Here is a 15,679-nt window from a genome sequence, read left to right on the forward strand (position 1 = left end):
GATCAAACTGGATTTGTCAAGAAAAGACGAACAGCGGACAATGTCTGTAAATTTATTAATTTAATTCATGCAGCTCAAGGGAGTAAAAAACCAATGGTGGCAGTTGCCTTAGACGTAGAAAAAGCCTTTGACAGGGTAGAGTGGAACTACTTATTTAAAGTGTTATAGAAGTTCAATGTGACAGAAAAATATATTAACTGGATTAGAGCTTTATATAATGGTGCGTTGGCAAAGGTAGTCGTAAATGGATATGTATTCAACCAAGTTAAATTAAGTAGATTAACTAGGCAGGAATATCCATTTCCCCCTCATTGTTTGCCTTAGCAGTAGAACCATTGGCAGAGCTGATAAGAAAAGAAAATAAAAGGCATAAAAATAAAGGAGAAGGAGTATAAAATTAGTTTATTTGCAGAGAAATCAATAAAAGAACTACATAAAAAACTGAAGAAATATAGGGGTATAAGGTCAATGCAAATAAAAGCGAAGTGATGCCATTGAGTAATGCGGATTATACAGAACTTAAAAAAGAATCTCCATTTAAATGGCAAACCGATACCTCGGTATCAGGATGGACAATAACTTAAACCACTTGTACAAACTAAATTATCAGCCATTAAAGAAATTACAGGAAGACTGAGAACATTGGAAAGAATTACTGCTAATACTGATGGGGAGGGTGAACTGCATTAAAATGAATGTGTTTCCAAGGGTACAATACTTATTTCAAATGTTACCAATTCCCTTAACAGAGAAATTCTTTGTTGAACTAAGGAGAATAATAAGGAAATTCTTGTGGAAAGGGGGGAAACTGAGGGTAGCGCTACATAAATTAACAGAGGTAAAACCAAGGTGGTTTGCAGTTACAAAACTTCAGAAATTATTATAGAGCCGCACAATTAAGGTACTTATCAGATTTACCAGACGAGAGAAAAACCAGATTGGACTAAGATAGAATTAGATAAAATAGGAGAGAAAGTTCTGGAACATATACTTTATAAATGGGATGAAAAGCTGGTGCAATATAACAGCTCACCAGTATTGTATCATTTACTTAATATATGGATGAAGATACATGTTGAAAGGAAAAAAATAAATTACCAAATACCAAAAATGCTATTGACGCAAATCCACTAATCCATTTTACAATAGATAACCTTTCCTTTAGAGAGTGGGAGAGAAAAGGAATCAAGAGAATAGAAAATTGTTTTTTGGGAAATAATTTATTAACATTTGAACAGTTGAAGGACAAATATGGAATAACTCACGGTAAAATGTTTGCATACCATCAACTGCAAGCTTATTTAAAGGATAAATTGGGAAACAGATTGAGATTACCAGAAGGAAGCAGCTTTGAATATGTGATTACAGATACAATGATAATTAAAAGATTTATAATGAAAATGTACATAAAGCTGCAAGGTAAGGAAAATTATGAAATAAGATATAAACCCAAACAAAAGTGGAAAAAGAACTTAAATATAAAGATAAAGAATGAAACATGGGAAAAGTTATGTTCTGGAACTATGAGGAATACAAGGTTATGCATGATACAGTATAAAATTAAAAGAATGGGATCCAACAATATTGAATAGGTGTTTTCGCTGTAAAAATGAAATGGGAACAACAATACATGCAATTTGGGCATGTACAAAAGTGAATATGTTTTGGGAAGAACTAAATCAGATATTAAATAAAATCACAAAAAACAACATACCAAAAAATCCAGATATTTTTCTTTTAAGTAACATAAGAAGCAAAGAATTCGGTCTCAAATTGGATAAAGCACAAAAAAGATTCATTATGATAGCTTAGCAGTATCTGTAGCAAAAAAAATGTATAATGTTAACTTGGAAAATGGAAGAGCCTGAGAATACAGCAATGGTACATGGAAATGAATAAGTGTATTCCATTTGAAAAAATAACATATAATTTAAAAAATAAAGTTACTTTGTTTGAACAAATTTGGGAACCATACATGGACATAACAGAAAGAGCTTGCCTCGGACCTCCATCTCCTAAAATGATAAGAAGATTTTAAAAAATTAGATTTAGTGTGTAAAAGTAGATGACACATTTTCTTGTTTGTTTTCCATTGTGTGAAGATGTTTTATGGTTTTATTGTATTGTATATATTTAATATTTATTGGTTTTAAAGGGGGGAGGGAGGAAAGGGGAGAGAAAAGGGGGAAAATGTCACTGTGTATATTTAATGAAAAATGTCTGTACATATTTTGGTTGATATGGTTCATAGTGGGATAAATAATTAAAAATGGTAATGCCAAATTGTAAACAAATTTTTGAAGTGTTGATGTGCCTTCAGCTTCATATCGGTATCAGGGTTTCTATTTTGTATTTGCTATGAATAAACCCCTTGAGGTGAACAGGTTTGATACTGGTCTTTGATTTCTTTAAAGCCTAGCCCAGGCTGCTGTGATGAATATCTTGTCTTTCTGTGGATTGTCATCACCTGCAAAAAAAAATGGTTTGGATTACCCCCTACTGGGCAGTAAAGAAACAAGGAGCCCCAAATTGCAATCAGAGGAGAGCGTGGTAAACATAAGATGGGTCATTCTGAAACTGCTGTTGGAATGTAGCACATGTAGCTTGAAAACTTGTTTCTGCAATAGGTTACTGAAATGGAAGTGTGCTTCAAGCAACAATAATATTTTCACCTTTCTGATTACAAGAACTAAATGAAAAAATACCAAATTGATCTTTCTTTGTTTTATCAAGAGCAGCAGTTGAAATTTGACATTAAATTTAAGCCATTAAAAAAAAAATCTGTTTCTCTACCTTGTACCCTGAGCTTTATTTCGGAATATCAACCACACATCCACAAAATAAATATTGGTGGATCTTGTTGTGTAAATATGTAGGCTTTTCTTGAAAACATTTTGCTCTGAATGACTATGTAAAGCAACTTTGCTGCCATATTCAATTTTTATTAAACATCTGAGAGGTTTCAACCAAATGAGTGAAGTCGAATGGGTATTTTGTTTCAGATAATCGTTTTGTGTTAGCTCCCTGTTTGTCTTAGAGATTAAACACTCTGCGCATAAAGGCACCCTGTGAATAGATGAAAGATTTTCCCACAGTCTGAAGTCGGGTGCCAACTCCCACATGACAGTAACCATTACCCTGCCATTGTCTCGCCACAGTTTCTGGAAACTGGCCAACCTCATGAGAGTTTGAAAAATTGTGCTTTTGAGTCCATGCCTGACACATTTTGTACTAACATCAAAAACAGTAACAACAGTTATGGGCTTGGCATGCAAAGTGGTGAAAGGGGTCCATGCTTCACTATAGACACTTGGGCATTACATGAGGGTAATTGCTGCTCCTATTTGAACTGAAAAAGATGATAGGATTGCATGAGACCTGGTAGTGTATTGTTCTACTTTACCAGGGATTGACTGGGCACTTCATAAATCTATTGTAAGCCTCCACAAATTTCTCAGTGCTGAGTTTTAATCACATTTGTTTGGAAAAGCAAGGATCAGAGCAAAGACCATGATCTTCCAAGCAGAGTCGGAAACATAGATGTTTTTGTCACATACCACACAGTGCAGCCACCTGTCTCCTCATGCTTGTGTAAAAAAAATAATGCCACAAACTTCTGAAAATTGAATGAATAGCATGAATTCAAGAGGAAGGATCAGTCAGATATCTTAGTCTATATCATTGCCAGTGGCTCCAGCTACAGGTTAAGGGTGAACAATGTGTAAGACCAAAGTTAGTCCCAGGTGTATTTAACACCATGGCTCTACATTTAGTGTCTCCACTCATATCAAGCAAACCTAGAATATTCCATGTTCACACAGCCATTCCATCAACCCATACTTTCAGGAAGACAAAATGATTCGGGTTAATAAGGTGTGAACCCCATTAAATAAAAAAGTGATGAATAATGATGAGGTAGCTCTCTGTGTCTATTAAAGATTGAATCTCTGAGAATAATAAGGGGAAATCTCTGTAAATATTCATGAATGTATTCCTGGAAATAACAATAACGTAAACTTCAGTAGCAAATTGAAATTTGCTTCACTGCTTGTGCTCAGTTTAAAAAATTTTTGTCCTACTAGCCCAACCTCTAATGTAATCACTATCACCTAACCTCTCCCAGGGTACACTGAAGTAATTTCAAATAGCATGCTTAATCTTCCAGGTTACTGTATATCTATAATAATAGGCTCTCGGATGAAATAACCATACCATTGATAAGTATTTGGGTCATCAGCAAACATGGTCTTTTCTGTCTTCACTTGGTATTGGTGAAATATTCATTGTGATTCATTAAACTATGGAAAGTGTATTATCTATACACAGTTTTAATGTAGGTATCGGGGAAGTCTCTCTTGGTAATTTGTATTTCAACAGCATTAGTAGAAACTATTTTGCTTTAAAAAGTTTGGATCAGTTTAACTTTAGGAGCCAAGCTAAGTAAATCAATGTTCAAAGCTTTAGTCAGCTGAGTACATATTATTTATCAGAACCTAGCAGCATGGAAATTTCATTACATCCATTCTGAAAATGTTATAATCTTTGTGTATATTATCTCAATAAATCCCACATGGTTTGTTGCCATTAATGATCTTTATCTTAGAGACTGCCATTAATTCAGTCTGCTTTCTGCATAGAAGCAAACTGAAATAGGTTTTTCAGTCCATTTGTGCTGTGCACATGTTCTTCCTCCCTCTTCATTGAACCCCATCTGTCTAAGCTGTTGACCTCCTGTGCTTAGTATCTTCTTCTGAAATGCTTATTTCACAAGGCAAAGTAAAGTGGTAGTGCATCTTGCATCATGGAGAATTGTAATTCTTAATGAATACAGGTGCCAGTGGGCATTACATCAGAAATGTGCATTTGTGCCTTGGATGCCATTTTGGAATCCTAATTATTCATGGAGTCTGATTAGTGGACACTAACAATTCCAATTGGACCACTATCAATCCTACACTGAAACAGAAGTGTGCCATAAACATGCCCTTCAGCTTCTCATCAGAGAGCTCGTGGCAAGCATTAATGGCATGGGTACATGAAGCTGAGTCCATTAATGAATGGCAGATTAAGCTTGACCGGCCGGATGGTCTGCTCCATTTCTTATTTTTCTGTAAGTAAAAGAGAGCAGAGAGGGAATGGAAAATTAAAATGATGTATGTAATTTAGTTTGGGAATCTTGATAGAGGGAAGGAGTGAGTATATCTTGATGAGAAATGTAGGAGGCTGGGTGTGCAATTGAGAGTGAGGATTTTAATGCAGTGAAATGGATGGAACAACTTGAACTCCTTGGAAAAAAATTAGTCAACGTTCCCAAAAATACCTTCAGTGCAGATAGATATTGGCGTGATTGCACATAAGAGTATAAACATGAACCCTCATTTTGTTGCACAACTTTCTGAAATTTTCTACCAGAATCAGCAAATGAAATGACAAATGTACATAAAACAAATCTGTGAAAGCTGTCACACAATCACTGGATTAACAAATTTAATTGACTGACTTTTTACATTTGCCTTTCGATCACGAGCATGGTTCTTTCTGTTTTCTCGATAAATTAATGGCTGTCTCACTGCCCTTGTATTGTGGGATCAGTTCGGAGCTCTGGTGCTGCCTGTGTGAAGTTTGCACGTGCTCCCTTGATTTCACCAGTTTTCCCCAGGGGCTCTGCTTTCATCCATATCTCAAAGACATGCTGTTTGTTTGTTTAATTGACTTCTGTAAAGTACGCCTCATGTGGGAGAATCCAGAAGGAGTAAGCCAGGCAAGAGAACAGGTTACAGGGAAATAAGAAGGGATTGGGATTGTTCTGAGAATCTGGACTCAATGGGCCAAATTACCACCTTCTGTATCTTAAGGAAAAATATCTTAAGGAATAAATAGGTAGTGGTCAAAATCACTTTAGGAAAGGAATTAGTAATGGAGGAAATTAATATTATGCCCTTTTCTTGTCACCTACTTTTCTGTTTTGTTTTAGACTATATATTATGAATATATAAAGACAAATGTACTTTTGTTTTTGCTCGGCAATGCTAAAGCCATTACACAATGTAAAGGAATTGAGCCTGAGCTCAATAAAGATCAGTGCAATTGTACAACCTTTCTTTGCTGTCAGTCATAGTTAAAGATTTCCAAGAAATATTTCTTATGGGATGTCAGTGTCCGTTTCAGTGAATGGTTCACTATGCCACATTATTGCTAACTTGAAGGTCAGCTAGATTTGTCATTGTGAAGAGAAAAGCCAGAATCTACGAATCCTTGAAATCTGAAGTGAAAACAAAATGCTGGATGCCTTCAATGGTCAGACAGCATCTGTGGAGAGGGAAACACTGTATTTCATGTTGGTGACATTTTATCACAACTGAAGTATGAACAAACAAACCTTTGAAGATAAAAGAATGGGAGAGGTGAGAGGAACAAAGGGTGGAAGGTAGAAATAGAATGACAGATGTTGGCACAAGAATAAGAAATGAGACAATGTGATGGATCTGGAGGGAATGTAAATACATTGAAGTGGAATTCAAGCAACCAGCAGCCTCAAGCAACCAGCAAACAAAAATTGCAGAAAGTAAATGGATAAAAAAAATACATGTTTAATATTGGTACGCCTCAACATTAGTCTGCCAATTATGCAACATGCAGTCTCAAGCAAGCAGAAAATTAATTTATCCGGCATCTGCCAATCCCTCAGGTGCTGGACACCAGGGGTTTTACTGCATCAGAATCAATATCAATAGTTTGAACTGCAACCAGAAACACGTATTAAAATGCCAGCAAGACCAGGATATCAGCAAGTCAAAGTAAGTTCATTGTTATCTGATTGCACAATACAACGTGATGAAACAATGTTCTCCTCTCTTTGGTGCAAAACATTCAAAAACACAACCAGACATAACACAAATACACACAAACAATACATATATGCATCTACATGTATCCATCTATATAAATAATAAATAAACATTGTTTCATGAATATGAGAGTCTTGGAGGGTGAGTGTGAGCAGTTCCTTTGGTCGTTCAGCCTTCTCACTGCCCGTGGGAAGAAGCTGTTCCTCAGCCTGATGATGTTTTCTTCTGTATCTCTTTCCTGATGGGAGCAGCTGAAAATTGCTGTGTGCAGCGTGGAAGGGGTCCTCAATAATTTTGCGTGCCCTCTTCAGATAACAATCCCTATAGATCACGTCATTGATAGGAGGGTGAGGGGGAAGGAGATTCCAGAGACCTTCTCTGCCACTTAGGGTTCTGTGGATTATTGTTCAATCTATTTTTATGCAGCACCGTACAGGACACTCTCTTGTAGAAGGATGGCATAATGGTGGCTGGTAGCCTTGCCTGCTTCAGCCTTCTCAGGAAGAGCAGTCACTGTTGCACCTTCTTGACAAGTGAGGAGATGCTGAGTGTCCACGATAGGTCTCTAGTTAAGTGAACTGCAAGGAATCTGGTGTTCTCCACTCTCTCCACCACAGAGCTGTTGATGTGTAGTGGAGAGTGGTCAGTCCTGATCCTCCTGAAGTCTACAATCATCTCCTTTGTCTTGTTCATGATTAGACTCAGGTTGTTGGTGTCGTACCAAATTACAAGATGTGGGACATTCTAGTCAAATAGTAAGGACACAAACTTATTTGGCATTAATAGGTGAAGCATGTTTCAATATGTTCTATCACTGAAGGTTTTCAATGGTGGTACTCCAACTTGATGAGATACTTCAGCTGGCAAATTGACTCTTGGATATTTTGCAGGATTGATTTCAATGAAGATTTAAAGGTTGCAGGGAAGTGTTTGAAACAAAGGTAAGTTTCTATTTTTGTAAAGTTATGTGTTTGTTCACTTGATAGCTTTGGTGATTCAGAAATGTTTTAAGGGAATGGCAATATACTTCCAAGACAGGATGTGTTTGTATCTTGGTGGGGGAGGTATAGTTAGTGGTGTTCAAAAGCAACTGATGTCTTAGTCTTTCTTGATGTAATATTTTATGGGTTTGGAAGTTGCATTCAAAGTTCCCTGGGATATACACACTGCAGCTACTGTGTAACATTGGTGGACAGAAGGGCAGCACTGTTGGTGTAGTATCAATAATTAGCACACTGCTGTTACAACGCTAGCGACCAGGGTTCAAATCCAGCACTGTCTGTAAGGACTTTGTATGTTCTCCCCATGTCTGCGCAGGGTTCCTCTCGCCCTACAAAATATACTGGGATTGTTGGTCTATAGGGTGTAATTGGGCGGCATGGGCTCATGGGCTGGAAGAGACTGTTACCAAGCTGCATGTCTAAACTTAAATTATTTTTGATATTCAGATGATATTCAGAAACATAAAGTTCAGACAGACTGGCCAACTAGAATGGTTTTGCCACATTTCAGAGGTTAGAGTGGAGTTTTTCGAGTGGGGTTACTCGGGGTGCCATTAGAAGCTCACTGAAGTCCTCCACATCTGGAGCAGTAGGAACATTGTCAGACCATAGATGATAATTGCAGATGCTGGGCCTGTGTCACCAAGATCGCAGCCACTGTCTGAAATGTTGGACTTCATGATGTGATCTAATTTTCACTCAGTAATGACCTGCCAAATATTTTCAGCAATTTGTGTTTATATTTCTGTCACTTGAAAGTGCCTCTTCTCTGCTAAGAAATTGTGTGTGCAAAATATGATATTTATTGTGAAAACAACTGAATAACCACAGGAACTAAAACTAGTTATTCCTGTATCAGTGTGGAAATTGAAGTAAATGGTTACTGTTTATTTTTGCTACCCACACTCTTTATGTTAAAATATTGGGCTTTGTTTTCCAAAAGATATCGATTTTATCCAAATAATTTGTCAACCAGCTCTAAATTACTGATTAAATTATTTCTAAGGCTATGTCTTTGTGAGTGTTCATGGTATTGAGGGTAATCAGCTTTTGCTAAAACAGAATAGGATGGTATCAATCATTGCTCGAGTACCAAGGCTTGGCTTTGTGATGAGAACGCTTCAGAAATCTTTATCAACAATGGCCCTCTATCCAAGATAGGAGGAAGAATGTAGAACTCTATGTCTAGAAACAAAAGGACTTTGTAAATCCTTTGCGAAAAAAAGAACCACCAGTTGGACAGCAGTTCACACAGCATCCATGGGAAGTCAATGGTAATTACAACAGAAATGAAGGGCTCAGGCCCAAAACATCGATTGCCTTTTACTTCATATGGATGCTGTGTGACCTGCTGAGTTTCTCCAGCACTCTTGTATATTACTCTAGACCCCAGCATCTGCAGATTTTCTTGTTTAAATCTGCGCCTTTAGTGTTTCTCTTATACTAAATTCCGATGGCCATTAAGGGCTGCCCCCTAATGTTAACTTGGTCCAGTTGGTAGTACTCTTGCCTTAAACTTCAAAGGTTGATGTGTTTGTCCCTCCATATATTTGAACATATTCTTTTGTCTTTCACATCGTGCTGTCAATACAGAGTGTTATATTTTCAGAGGTGCCAGCTTTTGGAGAAGATATTTGATTTTTGTGCTATTCAATGAAAAGTAGATCATTCTCCTAGTGTTTTGCCCAACATTTCTCCATGTGCAAACATTGCTAAGAACTGTACAATTATTTATTAATTTGATTTTTTATGCACACATTGGCTGCTGAATTTGCACATATTACAACAGTGAATATACTTCAAAATTAATTCTCTCATTAGTTGTAAAGCATCTTGGGGCCATGATCATGTGCTATACTACACTGCATGTTCACTGAGGTAAAATTTGTGTCGTTAACAGAAGAGTAATATTAACAATAGTAATATTGCCATCATACGATTGGAAAAAAATAACGTAGAAGCACAAGACAGGCCGTTGATCGCCCATTCTATACAATTGCCAAAGAGCAACTTTACCTTTGGTCTGATTTACACTTTGGAAGCATTCTCGGTAATATTTCCAAAAATGTGTTTCAAAACTAAATAGGTGGAATGAAATCAGTGTCAAAATAAATTATTGACTAGTTGAATTAAAAACTTGTTTGCAGATCATCTTGTCACATTAGGCCATTTCATGCCAGGACTCCTGAAGGCCAACTGCAAGAGTGGATCAAAAACTTAGAACTTACCTTTCAGACGGCAGCCCTAAAAGGCTGCTCCAATGTCCCATTCATATGGAGAGGCGCCTCATAGTGCCCTCTGGAGCAGATGGAGGTGGGGCAACTGGTGCCATAGTGTCACCTATCATAAATATGCAGCAGAGCAATGGCCGTCTTCCCTACCCATAATCCCCCACACAGCTGCAACTTGGCCATTGCTCTGCCATATTTTGAGCCACAGAGAGCGGCCCCGAAGGCCAAAGTAGCTTGGTGAGGCTGCACTAACCACTCCCGCCAGCCCCCGTTGTCTCGATGGCTCCTGCCAGCACCTGCTTCCCCCGACAGCCCCTGCTGCCCCAATGGCTCCCGCCCGCCACCCCTGCCTTGAGGGGGTCATGGAAGGAGAGGGGTGAATGGGGAGATGGGTCGCGGGTTGATGACATCATCAGCCTGCCCCCTAACCAGCCGTTTGCAGCAGCTGTACATTCAGGTCAGGCGGTGGAGCGCTGTGCTCCGCTGATTATCCTTTCACAAGAAGGGTTGCAATTGGCACCTCAGAGCTGGCCACAGAGCATTCAGAAAGTTGCATCTTTAGGCTTAGGGGCGAAGGGCCTCTGCCTTTACAGACAGGTGTTTTCCCTGCTTGAAAGTACCTATTAAGAAAGGTGATGAAAGCAATAACTTAATGTTGCCCAACCTAAGAATTTCCAACATGCAATTGATTATTTTTCAGATTTCCAGCATTTTGTTTTCACAATCTAAATTAGGAAATGAGCTCTGTTCTCTTTTTTTAAAATAGAATCTTGAATGTCATGGATAAATATTGTGTTAGAAAATTGCATTTATGTTCATTATAGGAAATGAATGTCAATATTGGCAATAATATCAAAGCGTGTTTGGACTGTATCACGAGGGGAACTATTGATCATTTCTGTCAATCACACTTTGCCTTTGGAGAGAGGAAGCAGAAGCATCTCATGGTTATTCCATATTTGTTGAAGTATTGACCTTAATTTAAGGTGCTTTTTGGAACTGGCAAAGGATTGTGACCCTATACATTTCAAAGCAACCATTCTTTCAAGGTATTACATGTGCCTGTTGAATGTAGAATGTTGGACACTGAAATCTCCCATTCTTAAATTTATAAAATCTGATCTAGTTGTCACAGAAAATGGTGTCTGCTTTTTTTTGTACTATAACAGACTTGAATTTGGCAGTTAAAATGAGAAGACGGTACATGGAGTGCAGGATAATTTATTCTGACTAAGAAAAACACGAGTATAAAAGCATCGATGACCAGCTGACAGCAAGTTAATGTTTCCGATATTAGCTATGTGAATGAAACATTTTAGAAAGGTTTTCAGTAATAACACCAAGTTTTGATATGCAACCTGATAAAATTGATACATGTTCTAAAAGCTATGGTTCAATGTTAGATATTTTTTGTGTCAGTAATCTATCCTCAAATTTGACAAGTCTCTCTCAATCACTCTTTTTAAGGAATGGAACATTTCAAAGAATAAGAATAATTTAAGTATTACGGTAATTGTAATTTTTCATTCTTCCTCTTAATTGGTTTGCATATGCCATGATTGATGTGGCTGCTCCACTGACGTGCACGTGACACATGGAGCCGGTTCGCCTGAAGTCCAGGTGGGCCGGTTTCAAACAGTCAATCGTGAAAGGTTCTCCCTACCTCCAATGTCCAAAGTGAATGCAGAGCTGTTGATGCAGATTACCTTGTAAGAGCCCTCATAAGGACGCTGTAGGGGTGAGATGTGGGCACCCCTGTGGATGAACACAAATTCAGAACACAAAGTCTTTGGGTACAGAGGAGGGGCTCTGACCATGGAGGGAAGTGGGCTTGGCGCGAGCTTGCCTATCCTGTTGCAGAGCAGTTTGAGCACCGTGGCAGCCTCTGACTCCTGGTCACTTGTTGCTGGCAGGAATTTGCCTGGGAGTGTGAGGTGATGACACCTGGAGGTTCTCCTTTAGGGCTGTATGGATTCTGAGGAGGACCCAAGGTAGCTCATCCACCCAGTTGGGGGCCAGTCAACCAGGCCATTAGGGCCAATTTGACGTGCCTGTGAAAACATTCAACCAGGCCATTGGATTGGGGGTGGTAGGCTGTTGTGTGGTGTAGTTTAGCGCCGAACAGCGGGCCAACTCTGTCCATAGGGCTGAAGTGAACTGTGCACCTCGATCCGTAGTCAAATATGCGGGGATTCCAAAGCGGGATATCCATGTTGCCAGCAGTGCTCTGGTGCAGGTGTCTGCTATGGTCTCACTAATGGGGGCAGTTGGCGATGATGAGGAGGTAATGGTAACCTCTGGAGACTGGAAGGGGCCCCACGTTGATGACATGTATATGTTCAAACCTGCGACTTGGTGTCTCGAACTGCTGAATGGGTGCCTTAATGTGCTTGTGGATCTTGGCGGTCTGGCAGTGCACGTATGTTTGTGTCCACTCACTGACCTGCTTGCGCAGACCATGCCAGATGAAACGACCAACAACCATAGTATGGTGGTCTTGATGGAGGGATGGGAAAGGTCATGAATTGAGTTAAAAGCCCTGCACCTCCATGAAGTGGGGATCACCAGGTGGGGATTCCCCATGGACACATCACAGAGTAGTGTCTTTCTGCTCTGTGCCAGTTGGACGTCCTGTAGTTGCAAACCAGTGATGGCGGTGCGCAGAGTGTGAGTGTCGGCATTCGCTTCCTGTGCTTGTGCAAGTTCTGTGTAGTCTAGGCCTGGCACTAACATTTGAACTGCGGGCCTCGATAGGGCATATGCCATGATGTTTTCTCTGCTGGACCGTTGTCGGATGTCCGTGATGAATTCAGAGATGCAGGTCCTGTGGTGCTGCTGCCGGGCTGACCAGGGCTCCGAAATTTTGCAAAAGGCGTATGTTAAGGGTTTTGTGGTCGGTGAATACCGTGAATGGCCTCCCCTCGAGGAAGTATATGAAGTGGCACACCACAAGGTAAAATGCCAGCAGCTCCCTGGTGGCCTCAAATGGAGTTGAAGAAAGCCAGGGGTTTTCATTGCCCATCTACTAGGTGCTCGAGTACCTCACCAATGGAGGTGGCAGATGCGTCGACAATGAAGTCGGTGGGAATGTCTGTCCTTGGGTGTACGAGTAACGTGGAATTAGCCAGGGTGTGTTTCATTTGTTGGAATGCCTCTAAGGCTTCGTCGACCCACACTGGGTCTTTCCTCGTCACAGGCACTTTATTGAATGCTGAACTGAAGTCAATATACAACATTCAAAGATACGAGTCCTTATTTTCCAGGATGTCCTTGGGCAGCTTGGCTCTTGCAATAGATAGGGCTACTTTGTTGTCTGCTCTGAAAGCAGCTTCACTGTTCCTGAGCAGCACACGCACCTTTGCAGTCATCCATGGCTTCTGGTTAGAGCGAGTAATAATGGTCTTGGGCACAGTGATGTCACACTTACTAACGTAACTGGTCACTGATGCCGTATACTCCTCCAGAATGATGCAGTCACCATCGGTTACTGCTTCCTTGAACATGTGCCAGACAGTATGCTCAGAGCAGTCTTGAAGTGCATGAATGGCCCCTGCTGGCCAAGTTTTAACCTGTTGCAGAACTGGTCTGGAGCATATGATGAGTGGTCTGTATGCTGGGGTTAGCATTTCTGAAATGTGGTCTGAATATCCGAGGTGGGGGTGGGGTTCCGCCCAATATGTGTCGGAAATGTTCGTATACACAAGGTCCAACTTGTTCGCCCCTCTCGTAGCAAAGTCCACACACTGATGGAATATTCCAACTGTCACCACAAAATGATTGGAGATACCATGCCCCAAAATAGTATTTAGCCCAATAGTTTCTCAAAGAAGTGAACTACAGAATGTTGCAAGTTGGAAACCTGTACTCCATGGCATGTCCCTGAAGCAATTTAGAAGGCACAAACCATATTTACTGTATCAAGCAGCACAGAAAACCTATTTTGTGCTGAAGTGCATTAGAGAGTCAAGATACTGTGACGAGACATGAGCTGTCTTCACTCTTCACTCACTTGGCACTTCACTCCAGCTGTGACTCTGCAAAAATTTGGCCAATGGAAGCTGAGCACTGTACATATTTGGAATTGGGTGGTGTAAAGGAAGGGCAACTCATTCTCAACTGCATCTAGCTCCTTTGACAGAAAGTTGGAAGCAACTCTCACCTTCATACCCTTTGGAATTTATTTGGAGTAAAGGGGCACATAAAATATGTCTCAAAGAGAGAAAGGTAGACAAAATTAATCACTGTTTAAATAGCAATCATTTTTAATATGAGTCAAACACATGACCTTTTCAATCATCTTGCTAATTCACATAGGACATGGAGAACTCTCAGCTCTTCTTCTCTTTGTGGAGATGCCAACTGCATGACAGCTCCTGCAGAGCCTTTTTGTTCACACTGCCCCAACAGAAGGGCTTTGGTCCAACAATGCACAGTGAGCCACAAAACACTGCCAATTTCTAAGGTTCCATTTTTAATCTGCTTTTATCCAGACTTTGTTCATGTGATATTTGTTCTGTGAGGTGTGGTCAAAGTTTAGTGACTGGGTTATGTTTGCATCCAGAGTGTTTATGGGTTACAAACATCATGTGTGTGTTGTAAGCATGTGTCAGTTTTTGCTGGTTTTAAGGTGCCCATCCTTGTTTTGAAGCTCCTGGTATCTCTGGGAATTATCAACTCTATAAGACTGACTCAATGCCACCCATAACTGGCAGCAATTATAGTCTCAACAACCTACACATATGGTCTCTGAAAGGAAAAGTTGGAGGGATTTGCAGAAAATCTATGAAGTACCTACTGGGCTTTGCTAGTGGATAACAAGAACCGGATTCTCCAAACCCTGCAGTCATAGACATATGAGTGTCAAAGTATGCCTGGGTACAGAAGGGGTAAAAATACAGGTGATGGCAAAAAAAAAGAGAAATTGAAGGTAAAAAGCCTTTTCTGTCCTTGTCTTCTCCACTGGCTGGCATGAAGTTCAATATAAACGAGAGGAACAAAACCTCGTATTCAGCCAGAGTAGACCAAAATCTGTATTGTAGTCAGGATGAGATAGTAAATTGGATTGGACTTTGGCTTTGTGGGAGAAACCAGAGATTGCTCATAGTTTATTGCCTCTTTGACTAGTTGCATGCCTCAGGGACCAATGGTGGGCCCATTATTGTTTGTCATTATAGCAATAATTTGTATGATAAGGTGGGAAATTGGATCAACAAATTTGCAGATGACACCAAGTTTGAGGGTGTCGTGGGTAGCAAGTAAGGCTCTCAAAGCTTGCAGCAAGACCTGAACCAGCTGGAAAAAGGGGATGCACAATGGCAGATGTCAGACAAGTGTGAGGTGTTGTACTTTAGGAGGACAAATCAGGGTAGGATTTATATGGTAAATGGTAGGGTACTGTAGAGTGCAGTAAAATAGAGGGATCTGGGAATACAGATACATAATTCCTTAAAGTGATGTTACAGGCAGGTAGGGTCATAAAGAGAGCTTGAAGTATTGAGTACAGGAATTGGTATATTATTTTTGAATTTGTAGAAGGCCTATTCAGGCCAAATTTGGAGTATTGTTTGCAGTTTTCATTCACTTACCTCGAGGAAATATA

General features: G+C 39.9%; 1 protein-coding gene and 1 long non-coding RNA gene across 5 annotated transcripts in view; one reads left to right on the top strand and one right to left on the bottom strand.

Annotated features, from left to right (window-relative positions):
- eml1 (EMAP like 1) overlaps positions 1-15,679 on the bottom strand; it is a 197,169-nt gene that overhangs the window by 133,515 nt on the left and 47,975 nt on the right. The gene's annotated exons all lie outside the window — the stretch shown is intronic.
- The window catches only part of LOC138753446 (uncharacterized), a 90,091-nt gene that overhangs the window by 15,527 nt on the left and 58,885 nt on the right, over positions 1-15,679 (top strand). For 3 of the 4 annotated variants that reach the window (XR_011351176.1, XR_011351178.1, XR_011351177.1), the window contains exon 3: positions 7,739-7,789. This is a non-coding gene — a long non-coding RNA (uncharacterized lncRNA). Of the gene's footprint in view, positions 1-7,738; positions 7,790-11,547; positions 11,590-15,679 lie in introns of all 4 variants that reach the window. The other variant, XR_011351179.1, reaches the window with a different exon arrangement.

Source organism: Narcine bancroftii, chromosome 2 (assembly GCF_036971445.1).
Source record: "Narcine bancroftii isolate sNarBan1 chromosome 2, sNarBan1.hap1, whole genome shotgun sequence".
In the NCBI taxonomy this organism is placed as follows: Eukaryota; Metazoa; Chordata; class Chondrichthyes; order Torpediniformes; family Narcinidae; genus Narcine; species Narcine bancroftii.